Consider the following 24,332-nt stretch of genomic DNA (forward strand, 5'->3'; position numbering starts at 1 on the left):
AAAGCTAGATAAGACGGAAGTTTATGACGTAGACCCTTGTAAACACAAAGGGAGTAATGTAGAGATCTACGGGTCTTTAGCGAAGTCCAGCAAACCTTTTGATACAGGATACAGTGATGAGTATCAAAACTCTCACCTGTAACAAAACAAAGGGCGTTATGGTAGACGGCATCCAAAGGTTTAAGAGTAGTAGCAGCTTCATTTTGATAAATAATATCAATATGATCTAGAACAGATAAAAGGTTGACTGAATAATCTGCTTACTAACTGCTTAGAGAAAGTCACTATCTGTTTCTGTAGAAAAAGCCAACTTTAAATCTTAAACCAGCTCATCTATATGATTATTTTAAACGTCAAACCCATATCAATCCAAATGCCTAAGTATTTATATGCGGGAACACGTTCAACTGGATAAACCATCTAATGAGTGAACATGTAGTTCATCTGAAACAGTTTTAGGAGAGTTTAAAATAATTCAAATTTAAAATATTCAATTAAAAAATATATATATTCAATTTTATTTGGAACGGCAAGCCAGACAAAATTAAACGGGCCTATTTATATAATGAATATGAATTCGGAGGACAGAAATTATTAAATATTAAAGCATTAGACCTATCACTAAAAGCTTCAGTCATACAAAAGTTATACTTAAATCCGAACTGATTCTCTAGCAAATTAGTAGGATTGTCTCACCCAATGTTCAAGAATGGTCTTTTTCCCTTTATTCAGATTACAACCTCTCACTTTCAATTATTTGAAAAGGAAATCATCTCACAAATGATGATAGTGCGTATGACCCAGTACATCACTGGGGCCAAGCTTCCTGCCATCCAGGACCTCTATACCAGGCGGTGTCAGAGGAAGGCCGTCAAAATTGTCAAAGACTCCAGCCACCCTAGTCATAGACTGTTCTCTCTGCTACCGCATGGCAAGCGGTACCAGAGCGCCAAGTCTAGGTCCAAAAGGCTTCTCAACAGCTTCTACCCCCAAGCCATAAGACTCCTGAACAGCTAATCATGGCTACCTGGACTATTTGCACTGCCCCCCCACCCCATCTTTTTACGCTGCTGCTACTCTGTTCATTATTTATGCATAGTCACTTTAACTCTACCCACAGGTACATATTACCTCAACTACCTCAACTAGCCGGTGCCCCCGCACATTGACTCTGCACTGGTACCCCAGTGTATATAGCCTCCCTACTGTTATTTTATTTTACTTCTGCTCTTTTTTTCTCAACACTTTTGTTGTTGTTGTTGTTTTAATAAAAAAATGTATTAAGAAATAATTGCATTGTTGGTTAAGGGCTGTAAGTAACCATTTCACGGTAATGTCTACACCTGTTGTATTCGGCGCATGTGGCAAATAAAATTTGATTTGATTTGAAATATCACTATTTCAAAAACAAGCCATAGAAAGTTGGTTGCAATTTCAATTTAATCCTCCAGAAACAACAGAACAAATAATGCAACAAATATTGTGGTTAAACTCAAATATACTAATTGATAAAAAAAACTTTTTTTTTGACAAAATGTTTAAAAAATGTATAATCTTCGTAAATGATATCATCGGTAGGACTGCTGGAGTTATGGCGCACATGCAGCTAACAAAAACATATGGAAATGTCTGATCTACCCAAAATTACAACCAAATAATTGCAGCATTACCGCAAAAATGGAAGAGGAAAGTGGAAGGGGGAAAAAGTAAGGAACTTGTCTGTCGGCCTTGCATTAAAGAACATAATTGGTTAAAGAAAACTGTGCTAAATAAAAAAGTATACCAGTTTCATTTAAGGACCAAAGGATTGACAGCCGTTCCATATAGATTGCAAAATAGTTGGGAAGAGATTTTTGACGTACCGATCCCATGGCATAGTGTTTATGAACCGATACGCAAAACGACGCCGGATTCAAAACTTAGAATTCTTCAATTTAAATTATTATATACTATTCTTGCTACCGATAGAATGTTATTTATATGGGGGATACAATCTTCCCAGCTCTGCAGATTTTGCTGCGAAGAGACAGAATCATTAGATCATTTGTTTTGGTACTGTCCATTTGTAGCTTGTTTTTGGACACAGGTCCAGGAATGGCTAAAGGATTGCAATATTTACCTGGAGCTAACCTTGCAGATAGCATTACTGGGTGATCTGAAAAGTCATAGTCAATCGATCAATAATATAATACAACTTTTAGCAAAAATGTTTATTTTCAATTTACAATCTGTAGAAACAATGACAATAGACAGGTTCAGAACTTTTGTAAAACATCACATTACAGTTGAAAAATATATGGCAAATAGAAATCCAATATGGATGGTGTTAAGAGATAGATGGGTGGTGTTGAATGGAGTTAAAGGATGGGACTAATAACAACTAACAACAACTAATAACAACAAGATAACTAATAATGTAAGCATACTGTGTCCATAATAAGTATATAGGTTATAGGTTGAGAGCTTTTGTGAAAGAGCACAGTTAGAAAGATATGGCATATAGAAGCAAACCGGATGGACATCATGAAAATGATCGGAGAGGTTGAGGGTAGAGGAAGTTCAGGAGTAAAAACAAACAAAATAGAATTATTGTAAAATTGACTGTGTCCATAAAATGTATATAGTATATATATGCTGGAAGTAGAGACCTAAGCATTGTTGTTAACTAGTTTACTCCAATTAGGGGAGGGGTGGTGGGGTTGGAAAGTAATAAAGGGAAATATATTTTTTTAAAGGATATGTATATGTATGTGTATATATGTATGTATGTATGTATGTATGTATGTATGTATGTATGTATATATATATATATATATATATATTTGCGAGAAAGAAAAAAAACATATGGGGGATTAGTGATGCAGAAAATTACATTGATGGAAGTTACAATCTATCTGCAATATTAAAGCTGATCTACCCCCTAAAAAATAAATGGGGCGATAATTATTAAGATCACTACTATCCCCGCCCTTATGGAGTGGCAGCACAAGAGCTGATTTCCATACTTTTGGAATATTTCCTGATAACAATGTTAAGTAGAAAATGTGGGTTATTGAGCCAACAATTATGGGCGCTGCACACTTAAGCAGACCGGGATCCAATTGGCATTTGCATTTCTCTACAAGTAGGGTGAGTCAACATGTTTTTCTACTTACGCACACACTCACACACACACAGAAATCAGTCCATTGGACAGCAACATGATATTTAGCTTATGTTGATTGGACTAAATTGTTTTTGGAATCTTTTAGTTGACACTGTATTAGACTAAGCATAGGTGATTTGATGATTTTTAAATGTTGAAGTTGAAATGGTGCTGGAATAGTGGAGGCAGCTCCTGTTTTCTTTGCAACATGCGGTAACTCTCTGGTGTTCTAAATCAATATCTGTTTAGAAGTCCGAAAATGTCTGAAACATTAACTTGATTGACCATGCTTTAGGTCATGTAACTGTATATGACATGCAATATGCTTTGTGGACACCACCGGACAGATGTTGCTCTCCGGTTTTGTGATGAAACAAAGGTGTGGTTTGAATTTTATTCTGCCACTGTGTCTTCTTAATGTCTCGACCTTAGGCCTATATATCACGTTGGCAAGGCATATGAACTAACAGGTTATAGCGCAAAGTATGCAATTATCACAACACATAGGTTGTAATATGGCTTCCCCAGTGATCTGACCCATGCAACTTTACTTCTTCATACAGTTTCCTCCTGAGAGGGACGGCTGGCGGGGTGCCTCTATTCTTCAAACAGCTTTGTTTACTTTTTGTTTGGGCAATTAAGTAGGACTTGATTTTCAAGCAGTGGTGAAAAGAGTACCCACTTGTCATACTGTAGTAAAAGTAAAGATACAGTACCTTAATAGAAAATGACTCAAGTAAAGGTGAAAGTCATCCAGTAAAATACTACTTGAGTAAAAGTCTAAAGGTATTTGGTTTGAAATATACTTAAGTTTCAAAAGTAAATGTAATTGCTAAAATATACTTAAGTATCAAAAGTAAAAGTATAAATAATTTCAAATTGCTTACAATATATTAAGCAAACCAGACATTTTTTTTATATTTATGGATAGGAGCACACTCCAACACTCACACATAATTTAGAAACGAAGCATTTGTGTTTAGTGAGTCTGCCAGATCAGAGGCAGTAGGGACAACAATTTTCCTGTCCTGCTAAGCATTCAAAATGTAATGAGTACTTTTGGGTACTTTTAGGTGTCAGGGAAAATGTATGGTGTGAAAAGTACATTATTTTATTTAGGAATGTAGTGAAGTAAAAGTAAAAGTTGTCAAAAATATAAATAGTAAAGTAAAGTACAGATACCTAAAAAAACAACTTAAGTACTTTAAAGTATTTTTACTTAACTCCTTTACGCCACTGCTTTCAAGGCCCGATCTCGCTTCTTGTTTTCACAGTTTCTGGTGTTAGCATACTAATATTTCCTTGGGTAATTGTTGTTGATTAAATTCACACCTGTGTTGTTTACGCTTTACAGGTAAAGTATGGGATCCCCATGGCGATGTTTGTCCCCTCACGCTGCGTAGTAACCCTGAGGCGGGGCTCTTAATATGGGCTAAGTCAAGCCATCACAATACGGCCCTGGTCACAGCCTTGCACATTTCTGAAGGCCTGCTTGACTCAGCATCACAAGGCCATATATCAACACAGGGGGGATGGGTGAGGACTATATTTCTTGCAGCACAAAGATCAATATGCCGTGCACCCACATGAGACAACCAGATTTACAGCACAACAGTGTGAGTTATGAACAAATCCTCCCCCTCTTCCTCCTCCCCCATCCTGATGATCCACCATCTTGAGACAAGCTTATCAATTCAGTTCAAAAGAAGTAAGCAGTTTAGATCAAATCAAATCAAATCAAATCAAATTTTATTGGTCACATGCGCCGAATACAACAGGTGCAGACATTACAGTGAAATGCTTACTTACAGCCCTTAACCAACAGTGCATTTATTTTAAACAAAAAAAGTAAGAATAAAACAACAACAAAAAAAGTGTTGAGAAAAAAACAGCAGAAGTAAAATAAAGTGACAGTAGGGAGGCTATATATACAGTAAAATAAAGTGACAGTAGGGAGGCTATATATACAGGGGGGTACCGTTGCAGAGTCAATGTGCGGGGGGCACCGGCTAGTTGAGGTAGTTGAGGTAATATGTACATGTGGGTAGAGTTAAAGTGACTATGCATAAATACTTACTTAACAGAGTAGCAGCAGCGCAAAAAGGATGGGGTGGGGGGGCAGTGCAAATAGTCCGGGTAGCCATGATTAGCTGTTCAGGAGTCTTATGGCTTGGGGGTAGAAGCTGTTGAGAAGTCTTTTGGACCTAGACTTGGCACTCCGGTACCGCTTGCCGTGCGGTAGCAGAGAGAACAGTCTATGACTAGGGTGGCTGGAGTCTTTGACAATTTTGAGGGCCTTCCTCTGACACCGCCTGGTATAGAGGTCCTGGATGGCAGGGAGCTTTGCCCCAGTGATGTACTGGGCCGTACGCACTACCCTCTGTAGTGCCTTGCGGTCAGAGGCCAAGCAGTTGCCATACCAGGCGGTGATGTGTTATAATGACTATTTAAAGTCTGTTAAAGGTCTGAATATTGACAAATGTAATGTTATTTTGTAATACTTTCAGGGAATAGAAGTAACCTTGATTTTTATTAGAGTTTGCATCGGGACCTATCACCATGCTTTGTCAATTCTTCCATTTAGTCAACAATCTGAAAGGCAGTAACCTCAGTCTAGACATCTATCCTAAAATACAATCTACCCAAACTATATTGAGGTACACTTGAGTCACACAGACATTAGCCAACGATTTGATATTTTCTAATGACAGAGGGTGGTAGTAATGTCCCTGTTTAGAGGAAGTGCCCACTCATGTGAGTCCCTCTGGTTGAAGCTGTTGACCGCCCGATGGTGAACGTTCCTCAACCCAGCCAAACCAATAATGGAATCATCCTTTATTACCATGATGGTCAGGAAAAATACCTAATACTTGTGGTTGTGGGAAATTCTCAACTCACATGTGTTTAGGATGTTAGATCACCATGCTGCTGTGCAGCCCAGTGAATTGATTAAAATACCTTTGGACTAAGGCCTTGGTCAAGGCCTCTGTAGTCGTGGCCTTGAAGAAAGTGCTTACTGTAACCTAGTGCAAAGCTCCAAGCTCAGTTCATTAATCAAATATGACCTGTGTATTACAGCATCAAGTTTAGGTTAAAACAGGTGATATATTGTTGAGTTCAAATCCACGTGTAGCAATCCTACCAGACTAATAGCATCCCATTTAAATGTTGGTCAGAGATACTGTAGATGTAAATGGTGAATCTATTCATGAACAATGGAATATGTAATATGTGACCATACACCTCAGTATTGCTGATCCCCCCCAAGATAAAGAATTGGAAACGTGTGTTTTTCTTTCAGGGTAAGATGGTGCGTGTCTGTGTGTGTTGGGTTTGAATTGCTTTGATCATGCAACCTGTTCTGGTCAGTGGTAAACAGCCCTACAGGGTTAGGGGGAAACCTGTGGTTTTCTTTCAGAGGGAGCTCCATCTTTAGCAACACTTGAGTTACTGTAATGAAAGCCCAACTGCATGTGGTCCCTGATTCAGTGATCTCTCTGCACTCATCTCTATAACTCTTTCGCTGGCGGTCACTGAATGACTATTCCCTTGCTATGCAAAACGGTTTCTCACAGGTGGCAATCGAAAAACCACCCGCACAATTTAGAGGTAATGGCCCTAAAGCTCAATTTTGTAGCAAATGAAGAGATTACTGTGCTTAGATTGTGTGGAACTAAATGGATACATTCATCTACTGTGATCTCCCAGACCAGTGCCTGCATGTATGAGCAAATGTTTCTGTGCCTGGCTGTTAGTGGGCCTGCAGCACATTTTACACAACCCTAGCTGTGATGCATCAGACGCCAAGTTGGACGGAGGGGATAGAGGTTAAGGAGAATGAGGAAATAATTGATTATTTGTGCAGCTCAATCATGTGGAATGATATTGAATTGGATATGATTTAGTAGGGTCACTGAATCTAGAAATAATTTGTTCAGAGAGTAAGTGAAGCTTATCGTGAAAGTGGTCAGACTTTTAGACCTATGAATTGTGTAAATGTGAACTTAGTCAACGAGACCTACTGTATCCACAAATATACTGAACAAAATATAAACGCAACATGTAAAGTGTTAGTCCCATGTTTCATGAGCTGAAATACAAGATCCCAGAAATGTTCCTTATGCACAAAATGCTTATTTCTCTCACATTTTGTGCGCAAATTTGTTTACATCCCTGTTAGTGAGCATTTCTCCTTTGCCAAGATAATCAATCCACCTGACAGGTGTGGCATATCAAGAAACAAATTAAACGGCATGATCTTTACACAGGTGCACCTTGTGCTAGGGACAATAAAAGGCCACTCTAAAATGTGCAGTCTTCTCACACAACACAATACCACAGGTGTCTCAAGTTTTGAGAGAGCGTGCAATTGGCATGCTAACTGCAGGAATGTCCACCAGAGCTGTTGCATGTTTCTTTCTCTACCATAAGCCGCCTCCAACGTCGTTTTAGAGAATTTGGTAGTTCGTCCAAACGGCCTCACAACCGCAGACCACGTGCATGTCATTGTGTGGGCTAGCGGTTCGCTGATGTCAACGTTGTGAACAGAGTGTCCCATGATGACGGAGCGGTTATAATATGGGCAGGCATAAGCTACGGACAACAAACACAATTGCATTTTATCGATGGAAATTTTAATGCACAGAGATACCGTGATGAGATCCTGAGGCCCATTGTCGTCCCAGTCATCCGTCGCCATCACCTCATGTTTCAGCATGATAATGCACGGCCCCATGTCGCAAGTATCTGTACACAATTCCTGGAAGCTGAAAATGTCCCCGTTCTTCCATGGCCTGCATACTCACCAGACATTGACAATAATGGGATGCTCTGGTTCGACAACATGTTCCAGTTCCCGCCAACATCCAGCAACTTCGCACACCCATTGAAGAGGAGCGGTACAACATTCCACAGCTCACAATCAACAACCTGATCAAGTCTATGCGAAGGAGATATGTCGCGCTGTATGAGGCAAATGGTGGTCACTATAGTTACTGACTGGTTTTCTGAGCCACGCCCCTACATTTTTTTAAGGTATCTGTGACCAAGAGATGCTTATCTGTATTCCCAGTCATGTGAAATCCATAGATTAGGGCCTAATGAATTTATTTGAATTGACTGATTTCCTTATATGAACTGTAACTCAGTAAAATCTTTGAAATTGTTGCATGTTGCATTTATATTTTTGTCAAGTGTATAAAAGACAGAAAACTGTTAAACTTTCAGGCCATCATTGCCAGAAATGTTCTGTGAACATATAAGATTCAATGGCTTCTTGAGGACAAAGGCAAGAGTGTTTTTTCTTATGACCTGCATTTCATACAAATGACTTAATCAGTAATGGAAAGAAGTGGCTTGTTTTGTTAAATCAAATCAAATCAAATGTTATTTATCACATACACGTGTTTAGCAGATGTTATAGCGGGTGTAGTGAAATGCTTGTGCTTCTAGCTCCGATAGTGCAGTAATACCTAACAAGTAATATCTAACAGTTTCACAACATATACCCAATACTGACCTCGCCTTCTGGATGATAGCGGGGTGAACAGGCAGTGGCTCGGGTGGTTGATGTCCATGACGATCTTTTTGGCCTTCCTGTGACATCGGGTGCTATAGGTGTCCTGGAGGGCGGGTAGTTTGCCCCCAGTAATGCATTCGGCAGACCGCACCACCCTCTGGAGAGCCCTGCGGTTGTGGGCGGTGCAGTTGCCGTACCAGGCGGTGATGCAGCCCGACAGGATGCTCTCATTTGTGCATCTGTAAAAGTTTGTGAGGGTTTTAGGTGCTACGGCGAATTTCTTCAGCCTCCTGAGGTTGAAGAGGCTCTGTTGCGCCTTCTTCAGCACACTTTCTGTGTGGGTGGACCATTTCAGTTTGTCGGTGATGTGTACGCCAAGGAACTTGAAGCTTTCCACCTTCTCCACTGCGGTCCCGTCGACCCTCTGCTGTTTCCTGAAGTCCACAATCATCTCCTTTGTTTTGTTAATGTTGAGTGAGAGGTTATTTTCCTAGCACCACACTCCCAGAGCTCTCACCTCCTCCCTGTAGGCGGTCTCGTCATTGTTGGTAATCAACACTACGACTGTTGTGTCGTCTGCAAACTTGATGATTGAGTTGGAGGCGTGCTTGGCCACGCAGTCATGGGTGAACAGGGAGTACAGGAGGGGGCTGAGCACGCACCCTTGTGGGGCCCCAGTGTTGAGGATCAGCGAAGTGGAGATGTTGTTTCCTACCTTCACCACCTGGGGGCGGCCCGCCAGGAAGTCCAGGACCCAGTTGCACAGGGTGGGGTTCAGACCCAGGGCCTCGAGCTTAATGATGAGCTTGGAGGGTACTTTGGTGTTGAATGCTGAGCTATAGTCAATGAACAGCATTCTTACATAGGTATTCCTCTTGTCCAGATGGGATAGGGCAGTGTGTGATGGTGATTGCATCGTCTGTGGATCTATTGGGGCGGTATGCAAATTGGAGTGGGTCTAGGGTGACAGATAAGGTAGAGGTGATATGATCCTTGACTAGTCTCTCAAAGCACATCATGATAACAGAGGTGAGTGCTAGAGTGCTATAGTCATTTAGTTACCTTTGCTTTCTTGGGTACAGGAAAAATGGTGGCCATCTTGAAGCATGTGGGAACAGCAGCCTGGGAAAGGGAGAGATTGAATATGTCCGTAAACACCAGCAAGCTGGTCTGCGCATGCTCTGAGGACGCGGCTAGGGATGCCGTCTGGGCCGGCAGCCTTGCTGGGGTTAACATGCTTAAATGTCTTAATCACGTCGGCCATGGAGAAGGAGAGGCCACAGTCCTTGGTAGTGGGCCTCGTCAGTGGCACTATGTTATCCTCAAAGCGGGCAAAGAAGGTGTTTAGCTTGTCTGGAAGCGAGACATTGGTGTCGGCAACGTGGCTGGTTTTCCTTTTGTAGTCCGTGATTGTCTGTAGACACTGCCACATATGTCTCGTGTCTGAGCCGTTGAATTGCGACTCCACTTTGTCTCTATACTGATGTTTTGCCAGTTTAATTGCCTTGCGGAGTGAGTAGCTACACTGTTTGTATTCTGCCATATTCCCAGTCACCTTGCCATGGTTGAAAGCAGTGGTTCGCGCTTTCAGATTTGTGCGAATGCTACCATCTATACATGGTTTCTGGTTAGGGTAGGTTTTAATAGTCACAGTGGGAACAACATTACCTATACACTTCCTGATAAACTCAGTCACCGTTTCAGTGTATAAGTCAAAATTATTTTCAGAAGCTACCCGGAACACATCCCAGTCCGCGTGATCAAAACAATCTTGAAGTGTGGATTCCGATTGGTCAGACAAGCGTTGAATAGTCCTTAGCACGGGTACTTCCTGTTTGAGTTTCTGCCTATAGGAAGGGAGAAGGAAAATGGAGTCATCGTCAGATTTGCCGAAAGGAGGGCGGGGGAGGGCCTTATAACCATCCCGGAAGTTCGAATAGCAATGGTCGAGGATTTTAGCAGCGCGAGTACAACAGTTGATATGTTGATAGAACTTTGGCAGCCTAGTCCTCAAATTTGCTTTGTTTTAAATCCCCGGCTACAATAAATGCAGCCTCAGGATATGTGGTTTCCAGTTTGCATAAGGTCCAGTGAAGTTCTTTGAGGGCCGTCATGGTATCGGCTTAAGGGGGGATATACACGGCCGTGACTATAACCGAAGAAAATTATCTTGGGAGATAATATGGTCGGCATTTGATTGTGAGATATTCTAGGACAGGTGAACAGAAGGACTCGAGTTCCTCTATATTACTACATTTATTCCATGAGTCGTTAATCATGAAACACACACCTCCGCCCTTCTGCTTCCCGGAGAGATATTTATTCCTGTCTGCGCGATGAACTGAGAACCCATCTGGCTGGACCGATTCCGACAGAATTTCCCAAGAGAGCCATGTTTCCGTGGAACAGAGGATGTTACAGGCCTTGATGTCTCTCTGGAAGGATATCCTTGACCGTAGTTCGTCGAGCTTGTTAACCAAAGACTGAACATTAGCGAGTAGAATACTTGGAAGCGGTGGGTGGTGTGCGCGCCTCCTAAGTCGAACCAGCAGGCCGCTCCGAGTGCCTCTCCTCCGCCGGCGATGTTTTGGGTCAGCCGCTGGAATCAGTTCAGTTGCCCTGGGGAGAGCAAACAAAGGATCTGCTTCGGGAAAGTCGTATTCCTGGTCGTAATGGTGGTGAGTTACCTCTGATATCCAATAGTTTTTCCCGGCTGTATGTAATGATGCAAAACACTTTCTGAGCTAATAATGTAAAAAATAATACATTAAAAAAACAAAATACTGCAAAGTTTCCTAAGAGCTAGTTGCGAGGCCGCCATCTTTGTCGGCGCTATCAGTGTTAGACAACAGTCACGTCTCAGTGAGCAGCAGAGGCATTGCTTTGACCGCATCGACAGAGAATAGTGGCTTTTAGAAACCCAAGACATTGAGAGAATGGTCGTTTTTGAGTGAAACATTCCAGCATCCATCTTTTTGAGGAGCTGGTTGTTTTGTGCAATACAGTAGTTGAACCCATTACTACTTGCAGGCCTAGCATACAGATGTGGTAGAGCTGAAATGTTGTATTTATTTATGTAATGTACTTGTATGTAGGCCTATCAATAAGGATGAGGAGAAGATCTGTTGCAAAGAAACCACGGGTCCTCTGGGAGTTCAGGATGCAGAGGCCTGCTCTGAGGGAGAACCAGCAAATAACGATTGGACTAATACATCAGATGTTATCTTGGCATGTTGTATGTCTTTGTTATTTTCTGGACCACCCTCCAATGTATTTTTGTCAGCTCTACTAGCCCTACCATCAAATATTTTGGTGATGCATCAAAGGTACAAAGACAACATTTTAAAAAGCCATTGCTTTTTTTGTTTTGACTTCCCCATAGGCCTTTACTTGTATCAATATCAGTTTTGACACATTAGTGCATTCGCAGTCTTTGGCAACAACATCCCTTTCAACCTAACAGTGGCAGGGTAAATGCGAGAGATTCATCTTTGCATCAACATTGACCCTGTAGGCGAAAACTATTAAATGATCGATAAACGAAGCAGAACCAAAATCCAAGCTGACATGACAGTTCCATTGGCCCCTGGGAAAGAATAATTTTATCGACATCCGTGATGGATTCTGTCCTGGCCATCCGTCTCCACGTTCTCTATCCTGGCAAATAACACATTGTAATATGATAGCTGTCATTCTCGCCCAGCCAGGCATAAAACAGTCATGTTCATGCACCCAAGTGAAATATGTAAATAATGCAGGGAGTTGCTGAAGATAGTCTTGGTTGAGTATGTGTCTCTGGCAATGAGAACGTCTGTCTGCCTGGCAAAAAATTATTTTCAATTTCCCCATCTACATCTTTTGCAAAGCAGCACACTTGACATTTTTCCATTCCAATTTCAGGAATGTCTTTGAGGAGTGTAAGCCTCTGAAAAGCTGCTTCTTTTTTCCCCCCATTCATTTGGAAAAAAGCAGCGAGAAGATGGAGTAATTAGCAAATTTGCTTGTGGAGCTGAACAGTGAGCTGTAGAAATCCATTCCTTCTCATCGCTAAGAAGATTTCAGCCTCTTCTGAGAGGTTTTGAAAATGCCTGGCTACAAGGTCCAGTTACTTCTAATAGATTTGAGTACAGTTCAGTTGGGTTTATCTCAGCACAACAGTGGAAAAAACTGGAGGGATAAACTACCCTTAGAAGTACGCTGCCAATTATATTTTCCAAAAGAGTCCTGTATTTATTTTCTCCTCCTTGAATTATTCAATAATAAATTATTCATTTGAGGGTTCTTCACTCTTAAACTTCAACCAACTGTTGAAAATAAATGCAAGGACTCAGGATCTGGACAAGAGCAGAACCAGGGACAATGTGGCTTGGGATTAGGGCTGCAAAATTCCTGGAATGTTCATTAAATTCCCTGGTTTTCTCGAAATCCCGGTTGGACAATTCAGGAGGGAATAAGCAGGAAATCTGGAGTCCTCCAACCAGGATTTCTGGATAACCAGGGAATTTATTGAAAGTTCGCGCAATTTTGCAACCATACATGGGATGGCATGGCAACAATAATGCCAATCTCTAAGTGACGAAAGCATCCTGTCAATAAATGAGTCAAGAATTATTCAATACAGTCCTTTTGTTAAAATAGTCTAGTTGTAGTCTAATAAAGAGCAGACTGTATTTAGAAATGCTTCACTTAAAGTGGAACTGCCTCCTAGAACCAACTTCTCTGGTTATAAACGGCCGATGTGGCATCGATATGAGTCATAAACATTCATTCTAGGGTCAAAATTGTGTATTCTTCAAACATGTCAGGGAACTGTCTTATATGGGACACCATTCTAAGTGATGACGACTAACATGTACCACCAGACAAAATGCTGATAGGTACAGTATTTGTATCGGCTGTGAATGACAATAGAACATGAAAGACAAGTGTAATATTCGCACATTGTTATATTAGCAGAACACTGCTTCTACAGTATTATGTGAAGGATGATTTATTCGACATGGAACTGTTCACTTGAAAGTTATCTAAATACTTTGTTTAGAATGTCTACATAAGTTCAGCAATTGCTCTCTTCTCATATTACTCTGTAGGTAACCTCGTCCAGAACCGGGAAGCCTGGGGGAAGTCCATGTCACAAAATCAGCTAAAAAAGGGTGAGAACCCGGTGTAAATCAGTGACACCTCGCAACATGTCAAACCAATCAAATGCCTTGCTTGGGCAGAGGTGCTCACTAGATTAGTGTCGTAGTCGCAACAGTGTGTGAGGATGGCCATGAAATCGATGATTAAAACCCCATCAAAATATGTTGATGCATGCCGTGTTTGTGGTGAACCGTATGACTGTAACAGGAACAAACATAACCTTTTGCAAGGTAAATCGTCTTTATTGCGACTGAACTACACACTGGCTTTAGAAGAGATAGCGGGACCTTTCACGCTGAGTGATGGGTTTTCAAAAGCAGTATGTGGCTCCTGTCACAATCTTCTGCTCAAATATAAAATAAGTGCCAATGACGTGGAAAGAATCTGCTGTTTTGTGAGGGAAAGAGCAAATTCTATATTTAGAACGAATGATGTGCCGCGGCTGTCTCGACCCCCAGAAGTACCAAAAGAGTGTCTGTTCAGGAAAGCACAGAGAGTCTGGCGAGATGAGGCCTATTCAGGGACGCAGCCCCAGCAACAGATGACCAGCCACCAGATATAGGAATTCAACCGCTACAAGCACCCGTTTTTGGTGCATAATCGGCTGTAAGTGACAACAACAAAAGTGATCACCACATAGTTAAAGTGCTCTACCTTCGAACAACATAGCAATTTTTTGTCAATGCAACAGGCCATGCAGCTACAGGTGAACTTTTGTTTGTTTGTTTGTTTATTATCCCAGTATTAATCATTACAGGTTGAAAACAGTGTTACAGAAGTACTACAGGCTCACATTTGTAGGCTACATTTAATAATATCTTCAGCTGATCAGTTGATTTGATGAAGACTGTGAGCTGAAGCCAGTCTGGAAAGCACTCAATCTCAAGTAGATCTGAGGACATCAATCATATAGTAAGTCTGCTTCTTGATCAGAAGGTGTTTGCTTTGACACCTGGCAGGTTCTACCCAAGCTTCCAGAACTTCCAAATAAACCTGTTGCACAAATTGGACTATGAGGAACTAGTGTTGTGGATCAGCAACCACAAACTGAATTTACACCATGAGAAGAATAAGCTGTCTGCTCATTTGGCACATGACAGAGGCATAAACGTTGACAGTTGATTTCAGCTGTAGTGCTGAGACACTAGAAAGGACATTATCATAAATGCCAGAGGTAGAGAAGTAATGTAAGAAAGAGGAAAGAAGACGTACTACTGAAACCAATGATAATGTAGACTCACAAAACATGTTTACTTTTATAATGTTACATTCTTTGTTGTATTTATTTGTGTAATTATTGTAACTGAAAATATTCTATGTACTTTTTTTTTGGGACCATTTATTTGTGTAATTACTTTTACATACAATGTTATGTTCTGTTAACATTCTTCCTGTTGTTGCTGTCTGAAACTTTATATAGGAATATGTTTTATGGGCAGTGATGTGTAAACTGGGTAAGAGCAGTAACATAACTGCTAAAGCCTTTTACCAATTATCTGGGCCAACACTGGGGGGAAAGCCCATACTTTTTTTACTTTGAAAGTTGTGTAAAGTTTATAGTAGTACACTTTGTTACTTATTTCATCCAAAAAAGGCAACTACAAGTTAATTTATGGCATATATTCTACAATTCCACACAGCTCAATGGTAAAAGGGTCTGTTTCCACAACAATAATATCCTAGACTACATACCGTCTTTTTAAATGTGAAGCAGATGAGACAATACCTACAGTGTTAATGAACACAGCATGTAAAGGTCCTCATGTATACACAGTCATGTTTGCTAAAGCCCCAAGTTGTCCCAACACTGAATCATCATAATCATCATCACTCAAGTGTTCATCATCCCCCAAAACCTCAGTGATGATAGACAGTAGGGCTATTGCATGTCTCATGTCAGTAATCAGCGGAGCATAATTTTTTTTCCTCAATTCAGAAAAGTAAATGTGCACCATCTCAAGTGCAAGGTTGTGTAATTTTTCTCTCAGGTATTGCCTATGCTGTTCACTGACCAGCCTATGTCTTGGTTGTAATTGTTGTCCTGCATGCCTCTCCAAAGGACTTGAATTTCCCTCACATACATCCTTGCAGTTGCATGAGGTAGCACAATTGTCACAGCAGTCATGTTTGGGTGATATTGGTTGCATGACCTCATCATCAAAGAGCTGTAACAGTTTCACCCGCCTGCAGCTAGTACTGTTTGACACAGACAGTCTCATCTTATCTGAAACGCCAACAAGCTGTCTTCCATGGTACAGGATAAGTGAATGTGAGCTTATGCCGTCCCTCCCCACTCTTCCATATGCCGGCATGTAGGACTCAAGGTCTTGAGGTGGCCTATAGTTGACTACATGATGGACACCCTTAAAGTCTACCCACATTCCTCGTAGCCATCACAACTCTGAGATAAGATGACTAATCTTTCAAGGCTGCGATGATGTGCAGTTTTATGTGCTCGGTTGTGTCTCTGAAAGGGTAAATGTCGAAAAGCCTGCTTTCCAGTGTTTCCTCTGCTCTAGCTGGATGCACATATTTCTCCCCAAGGAAATGCTGAAAAACCTTGTTGTACAGCAAAGAACAGTCTTCAATTCTCTTACAGTATATGACAGTCCTTGGGTTCTCAGGCCCTTTTGACACCAACTCTGTGAGCAAACATGAAAGCTTCTCTACAGCACAGGAGGCTGGTGAGGGGAGGACGGCTCATAATATTGTCTGGAATGGAGTGAATGGAATGGTATCAAACACATGGTAACCATGTGTGTGATGTGTATGAAACCATTCCATACACTCTGTTCCAGCCATTACTATGAGCCCGTCCTCCCCAATTAAGGTGCCACCAGACACCTGTGCTATGATGTTATCCCTGTCAGGACTTTTGACCATCTCAACACATTGCTGCATGACCAGGTGCTTCACTATGCTCTTCCTTCTAGCCTTGGAAGCTGTGACGGCCAATACAGGAACTGGAACTAGTAGGAGTGACCGCAGCTAGCCAACAATTCCAAACAACTTCTTGAAAAGCAGCCTCCTTCCCATGTGACTTACCCCTTTATAGGAAATGGGAATAAAACAAGAAAATATGCATTAGTTGTCATAATAAAGGACAAAATAACACTGGTTCAATGACAACATTGTCATGTTAAAGGTAGAGTGTTGCCTTTGTGTCATTTTAAGGGAAGGTCCAACATTATTATTTTTTAAGTGATATACAGTACCAGTCAAAAGTTTGGACACACCTTCTCATTCCAGGGTTTTTCTTTATTTTTACTGTTTTCTACATTGTAGAATAATAGTGAAGACATCAAAACTATGAAATAACACATACAGTTGAAGTCGGAAGTTTACATACACCTATGTTAGAGTCATTAAAACTTGTTTTTCAACCACTCCACAAATGTCTTGTTAACAAACTATAGTTTTGACAAGTCAGTTAGGACATCTACTTCTGTCACGATCGTCAAAAGGAGTAGACCAATGCGCAGCGTGGAATGCGAACATACTTTATTATATTCACCACACGAACAAAAACAACAAAACGATACGTGAAGTCCTTGGTAACAAACACAAACCAACACAGAACAAGATCCCACAATACACTGTGCCAAACAGGCTGCCTAAGTATGGTTCCCAATCAGAAACAACAAGCAACAGCTGATTCTCGTTGCCTCTGATTGAGAACCACCCCGGCCAACATAGATACACATGAACTAGAAACTGAAACAAAGAACACAAAACATAGACTCTACACACCCTGGCTCAACATAAAAGAGTCCCTAGAGCCAGGGCGTGACAGTACCCCCCCCCAAAGGCGCGGACTGCGACCGCGCCAAACATAAACCGAACAGGGGAGGGCCGGGTGGGCATTCCTCCTCGGAGGTGGATCCGGCTACGGGCGTGACCACCACCCTCTAATAACCCCCCCGTAGTGCCCCTGGTCTGGTCTGGCCCCGCTGGCTGGAGCTGGACTGGACATCGGTGGAGCGGATTGCTTAGGCTCCGGTGTGGAGCAGCTGACCGGTACCTGACCAGGCACCGGTGAACCGGGCATGGGCTGTGCCGGACTGACGACACGCACCCCAGGCTTGGTGCGGGAAGCAGGAATGGGCCGGACCGGGCTGACGACGCGCACCCCTGGCTTGGTGCGGGGAGCAGGAACGGGCCGGACCGGGCTGACGATGCGCACCCCTGGCTTGGTGCGGGGAGCAGGAACGGGCCGGACCGGGCTGACGATGCGCACCAGAATTTCATATTCTTAAAATAAAGTGGTGATCCTAACTGATCTAAGACAGGGAATTTTTACTAGGATTAAATGTCAGGAATTGTGAAAAGCTGAGTTTAAATGTATTTGGCTAAGGTGTATGTAAACTTCCGACTTCAACTGTATGTAATCATGTAGTAACCAAAAAAAGTGTCAAAGAAATACAAATATATTTTATATTTCAGATTCTTCAAATAGCCACCCAGTGCCTTGATGACAGCTTTGCACACTCTTGGCATTCTCTCAACCAGCTTCACCTGGAATGATTTTGTGGATCATTGTGGAGGCCAGGTCATCTGATGCAGCTATCTTGGTAAAATAGCCCTTACACAGCCTGGAGGTGTGTTGGGTCATTGTCCTGTTGATTGGTTACTTCACGATTCCATATGTGTTATGTAATAGTTTTGATGTCTTCACTATTATTCTACAATGTAAAAAATAGTAAAAATAAAGAAAAACCCTTCAATGAGTAGGTGTGTCCAAACGTTTGACTGGTAGTGTATACTAAAACGCACAGAAACACACCTGATCAAAGAATTTGCAGGTTTCACACATCAGACACTTGTTTTACAAGTCAAATAATACCAGGGCATATCAAATCATGTAACATGTATACATGTACACAGATACACACATGACAACAAAACACATGGCATGCCCCACACACCACATAGCTGTCAAATCCCCCCAAATAAAATAACGTCGCCATATCTCGGAGCCAACAAAAGTTTCAGGAATCCCGATGACTACCGTGTATTCACCCTTGGCAAATTTTTCGGCCTCCATCTCACTTTGACCCGCGTATACGGCGGCGATTCCTTGTGAGTTCAGAACACAAACCTGATCCTCGATTATTGACATAAAAGGAGACATTTATATTTCCACCGATTTCTCCACTTTCAATTTCAATAAATCGCAGACTGTCAGCCACACTTGATGCACTAAACTTCTAAGATAGCCTTTAAATAGACACACAAAAATGTCTCTTCTCTTTAGTAGAATGTTCAAGCAGAGGAGTTATAATTCCTTCATCGACTCAATTTTGTGTATAGAGCACACTTCTGGTAAAAAAAATGTCTTCATATTTTCTTCCATTTTATGCAATGTTGCAAACTAGCTAGCATATTGAACAACTTTCTACAAAATGTGATCTACAAAATGTGTCCTATCCAGTCGGAAAACAGTGACGAACATAACACGTACCACCCCCTTCAATAGGCATGTGGGGGGAGGGTCCCAGCGACCATTCAAACCGTTTTTGCAATACAAAATTCTCCAAGGGAGGCGTGACAGCGATGTGATTTTGGAGGTATGGTAAAGCGAGACTACTCTGTAGGCTACTGACAGCTTTTCTCCTGGAGGAAGCTTGGCCAGTAGCTACAGGGTGGTATGAGAAGAGTGCCATCTTCATGCATCTCACATGTATTTATTGAACTGCCTGCTGGACCCATGGGTTGAGGCAAACTCTGTCATATCCAGGATGGAGTGTCATGCACTCCACCTCTCCTGCCACCTGACTGCACCTGTCCATAAACTGTAATATATTACATAGATGGAAGGGACTTCATCACCCACTGGAGACATGAAGACAGAACCTCACCCAGAGAGCTGTGCATGTAGCCTACACCTGTAGGGATATTAGGTCTGGGAAAGATAAAAAACAGCGGACATAAGGAGAGACGAGACAAGACAAAATTAGCCAGTTACAGAATATTGTGTTGACAGCTGAGCTGACTGAAGACCAGGCATTGAACTCACAGTTGTTGATATCATTTCTACAGTATCCATGTCTTTACATGATGTGATAAAACTTTAAATTGCAAGCTACTTTCGTAGCAAGGTGTTGTAGAACGAGTGTCTCCTGAAACACATTCCAGACACTGGTACTTCTTACTATCTTGGCATACAGTGTATTCGGAAAATATTCAGACACCTTGACATTTTCCACATTTTGTTACGTTACAGCCTTATTCTAAAATGGATTAAATAATTTTTTCCCTCATCAATCTATACACAATACCCCATAATGAAAAAGCAAAAACACGTTTTTTGAAAAAACTGAAAAAAGATATGTACAAAAGTATTCAGACCCTTTCCTCAGTACTTTGTTGAAGCACCTTTGGCAGTTATTACAGCCTCGACTCTTCTTGGGTATGAAGCTACGAGCTTGGCACACCTGTATTTGGGGAGTTTCTCCCATTCTTCTCTGCAGATCCTCTCAAGCTCTGTCAGGTTGGATGGGGAGCGTTGCTGCACAGCTATTTTCAGGTCTCTCCAGAGATGTTTGATCAGGTTCAAGTCCGGGCTCTGGCTGGGCCACTCAAGGACATTCAGAGACTTGTCCCGAAGCCACTCCTGTGTTGTCTTGGCTGTGTGCTTAGGGTTGTTGTCCTGTTGGAAGGTGAACCTTCGCCCCAGTCGGAGGTCCTGAGTGCTCTGGAGCAAGTTTTCATCAAGGATCTCTCTGTACTTTGCTCCGTTCATCTTTCCCTCGATCCTGACTAGTCTCCCAGTCCCTGCCGCTGAAAAACATCCCCACAGCATGATGCTGCCACCACCATTTTTAATTTAATTTATTTTTTACCTTTATTTAACCAGGTAAGCCAGTTGAGAACTAGTTCTCATTTACAACTTACCATGCTTTACCGTAGTGATGGTACCAGGTTTCCTCCAGACGTGAAACTTCACATTCAGGCCAAAGAGTTCAATCTTGGTCTCATCAGACAAGAGAATATTGTTTCCTATGGTCTGAGAGTCCTTTAAGTGCCTTTTGGCAAACTCAAAGCGGGCTGTCATGTGCCTTTTACTGAGGAGTGGCTTCTGTCTATGGCTCTACGGCTCTCTCTGCTGCAGAGATGGTTGTCCTTCTGGAAGGTTCTCCCATCTCCACAAAGGAACTCTGGAGCTCTGTCAAAGTGACCATCGCGTTCTTGGTCACCTCCCTGACCAAGGCCTTTCTCCCCGGATTGCTCAGTTTGGCTGGGCGGCCAGCGTTAGGAAGAGTCTTGGTGGTTCCAAACTTCTTCCATTTAAGAATGATGGCCACTGTGTTCTTGGGGACCTTCAATGCTGCAGACATTTGTTGGTACCCTTTCCCAGATCTGTGCCTCGACACAATCTTGTCTCAGAGCACTACGGACAATTTCTTCGACCTCATGGCTTGGTTTTTGCTCTGACATACACTGTCAAATGTGGGACCTTATATAGTGTGTGCCTTTCCAGATCATGTCCAATCAATTTAATTTACCACAGGTGGACTCTAATCAAGTTGTAGAAACATCTCAAGGATGATCAATGGAAACAGGATGCACCTGAGCTCAATTTCGAGTCTCATAGCAAAGGGTCTGAATACTTATGTAAATAATATATTTCTGTTTTGTTTTTTTAAGAAATTTGCAAAAAATTATAAAAACCTGTTTTTGCTTTGTCATTATGGGGTATTGTGTATAGATTGATAAGGATTTTTATTTATTTAATCCATTTTAGAATAAGGCTGTAACGTAACAAAATGTGGAAAAAGCGAAGGGGTCTGAATACTTTCCGAATGCACTGTAACTGTGACTTGAAATAGAAATATCAGCTAGCTAGATAGTCTAGCCAGCTGTAGCTATCCCTAAACTATGCTAACTAGCTAGCTGCTGTCAGGTTGGCTAAACAAAGGTCAGTGCAGGCTTTAGCCTACACATAGAACTGAATTAGCATATCATCTTGAGATGGCGAGTCAGTCAGCAGGGGAGAAGTCCTCAACTTCAAAACTTCTCTCCCTAGCAAAGCTAGCTTAGCTTTCCACGCTGTCAGTAAGTTACTCACTACTACCCTTGTTTGTTTGTTGTGATTGAATGGCAAAGACAAACCCAAGAAACACCCAGATTGAACCACACCCCAAAGACAACTCTCGTTTGGGATTAAGTAATGGCCGCTGCATTTCTTAATGAGCACTGAAAGAAACACATGCGGAATCGCTGAGTACGGTTCACCTTTAATCCCAGCATCCCAAGCCCACATTATGCAGATCCATTCCCTACTTTCTTGTGTCTTGTATCAGAGCAGCATTTTAAAGACACACAACGTCCCACTTGTATAAGTACCGCACAGAAAAAAAACATTAGTCGCCACCAGCTAATTTAATATACATTACAGAGACTTGGACACAACTCCCTATTTTCATATAATGTAGTATATTATCAGTGTTAAGCATATGTTGACAGTAGTGGAGTTGTGAATAAAACCCTCTCTTCAAGCATCTCCAGAACCCGAGCAGGTAAAAGCTCAGCTTACTGCCCAATGCAGTATCCATAGAAACCAGACGCCTCAGGGGTCGTAAATGCAGATGAATAGTTTTGTTCTGCATCTTTACCACAGTTAATTTCACACTTGTGCTAGTTATTCCTCCATATGTTTCACATTTACGCTCCACACAACATTCAGCACAATACAATAACTTATAAAGGACACCCACACGTGTACGCACACATGCAGACACACATACACATGCTAATAACTCCACAATTACTTTTGTGTTTAGGAGTTTGTGAACAAAATGTTTTAGTGATTAGGTATACCAGGGGCATACCATTTGTGGTATGGCTGTATATGGATCTCATCTTAACAGTCTGCGAAACAGAAATAGGGTTTGGGTCTTCCTGATATGATGAGTGATTAAAACCCCCTAAGGTCGATGTCTGCGCTACCACGGAAATCTAATTTGCATAATAAAAACATCCCCATAACAATTCGGCAGTTTAAGCCAGGAAGGTACTTCAGTGGCTCCATTAGAACAAGTAACCCTTCAACCTAATAGTGGGGGACAGTTTTTAAAAAAAACACTTTGGTAGCAAATGTAATTTGCTTTTACAGCCACAGTGGATTATAACACTTCAGGCACAACAGTGGGTCAAAAGTAAAGCTAGTTTATTCAAATGAGTGTAAACCAATCTAAATCCCGAAAAGCTGTTGTATTTTATATTTCTGTTGATGACTATCGATCCATTCAGAGTTATAGCTCTCTGACCTATCACCTATCTCTGACCTCTCCGTTGTCCTCTAATGCTAAACTAGAAAGTTGAACGATACCAGTGATAGCATTAGCATTAAATATTATTCCATTCTTTCCAATCGTCCACCCCTCTCTCTCCCCCGCTATGTATCTCTCTGGAGGACCTTGAGATTTCCTTCTGTTTCTTTTGAGTGAGTCTGGCGTGGTCTCGGTTTGAAGCGCTACTCCTTGTTTATCTGCGTTGCCACCCAGGAGAGTAGTCCTGCCTGTGTCTGTTGTGTGTCTGAATGAACACAAACATCGCCACGCCGACAGCAGCTTCAAGGGAGAGGCAGACACCATCCACCTACTAGATTGGTCAGATTGGGAGTCTCTCATGTACCTACTTTCCTCTTGTTGGGAGAAGAGATCATTTCGGGGCTAGGCTCACTAGATGAACAGTTACGTTGTGCTCTCTTATTTGGTACGGTTTCAAAATGGCTTTGATATGAATGGATGAATGCTGAGTAGATTCAGGGAAATTCTGTAACTCCCACAAGGAGTAGCAACACCATGTGACTTTCATGCTTCGTTTCATCGACACTATGAAAAATGCTGTCATAGCGTAATGAGATTATGAGAGCAATGCAAACGTAGTAACGTAAATCGGATGATATGGTTTTGTTCTGCCCGCTGTGTTTTAGAGTGGCCTGTCAACATAATTATTATAAGATCAGTGGTAATTAAAATGCTTAATATGACCTCTACTCAACAAGGGTATCTAAAAATGAAATAGAATAACAATTGCACCCAATAGTATGGTGAAACTGTATGCTAACTAGCCAGTAGCCATTTCATAGAGTGTTGGGGGGGGGATATTTCCCTTCAGGAAATGAGTTATTGTCTCACACGCATCTGATAGTTCAATGAGCTCACTGTCTGCTCTAGGTAATGGCGTGATTCAGTAGTGCTGTGATTTCATGGTGTTTTTTTGGAATATAGCCATTATGATGTAAAACATATGCCAGATATGGACTGAAAGATGGACCAACAGTGGGGATAACATAGGAACTACACTGGGGCATAGAGAAAACAGTAGGTTTTCCCTGCTACACTGGAAGCATAACCTTTTGCCAGCTTGAGCAGAGCGCAAGCCACTTTATCCTATTGTTCTCGGGTGTGAGCTGCGTGTCAAAATCTTGAAAATAGAACGAGAGCATAATGTTATGCTGAGCAGTGCAAGCCTGTCGCAGAGCCGGCACACTTATGCCCAGGTTTCAAGAGCGGCTCACGC

This window comes from Coregonus clupeaformis, chromosome 16 (assembly GCF_020615455.1).
Source record: "Coregonus clupeaformis isolate EN_2021a chromosome 16, ASM2061545v1, whole genome shotgun sequence".
Taxonomy (NCBI): domain Eukaryota; kingdom Metazoa; phylum Chordata; class Actinopteri; order Salmoniformes; family Salmonidae; genus Coregonus; species Coregonus clupeaformis.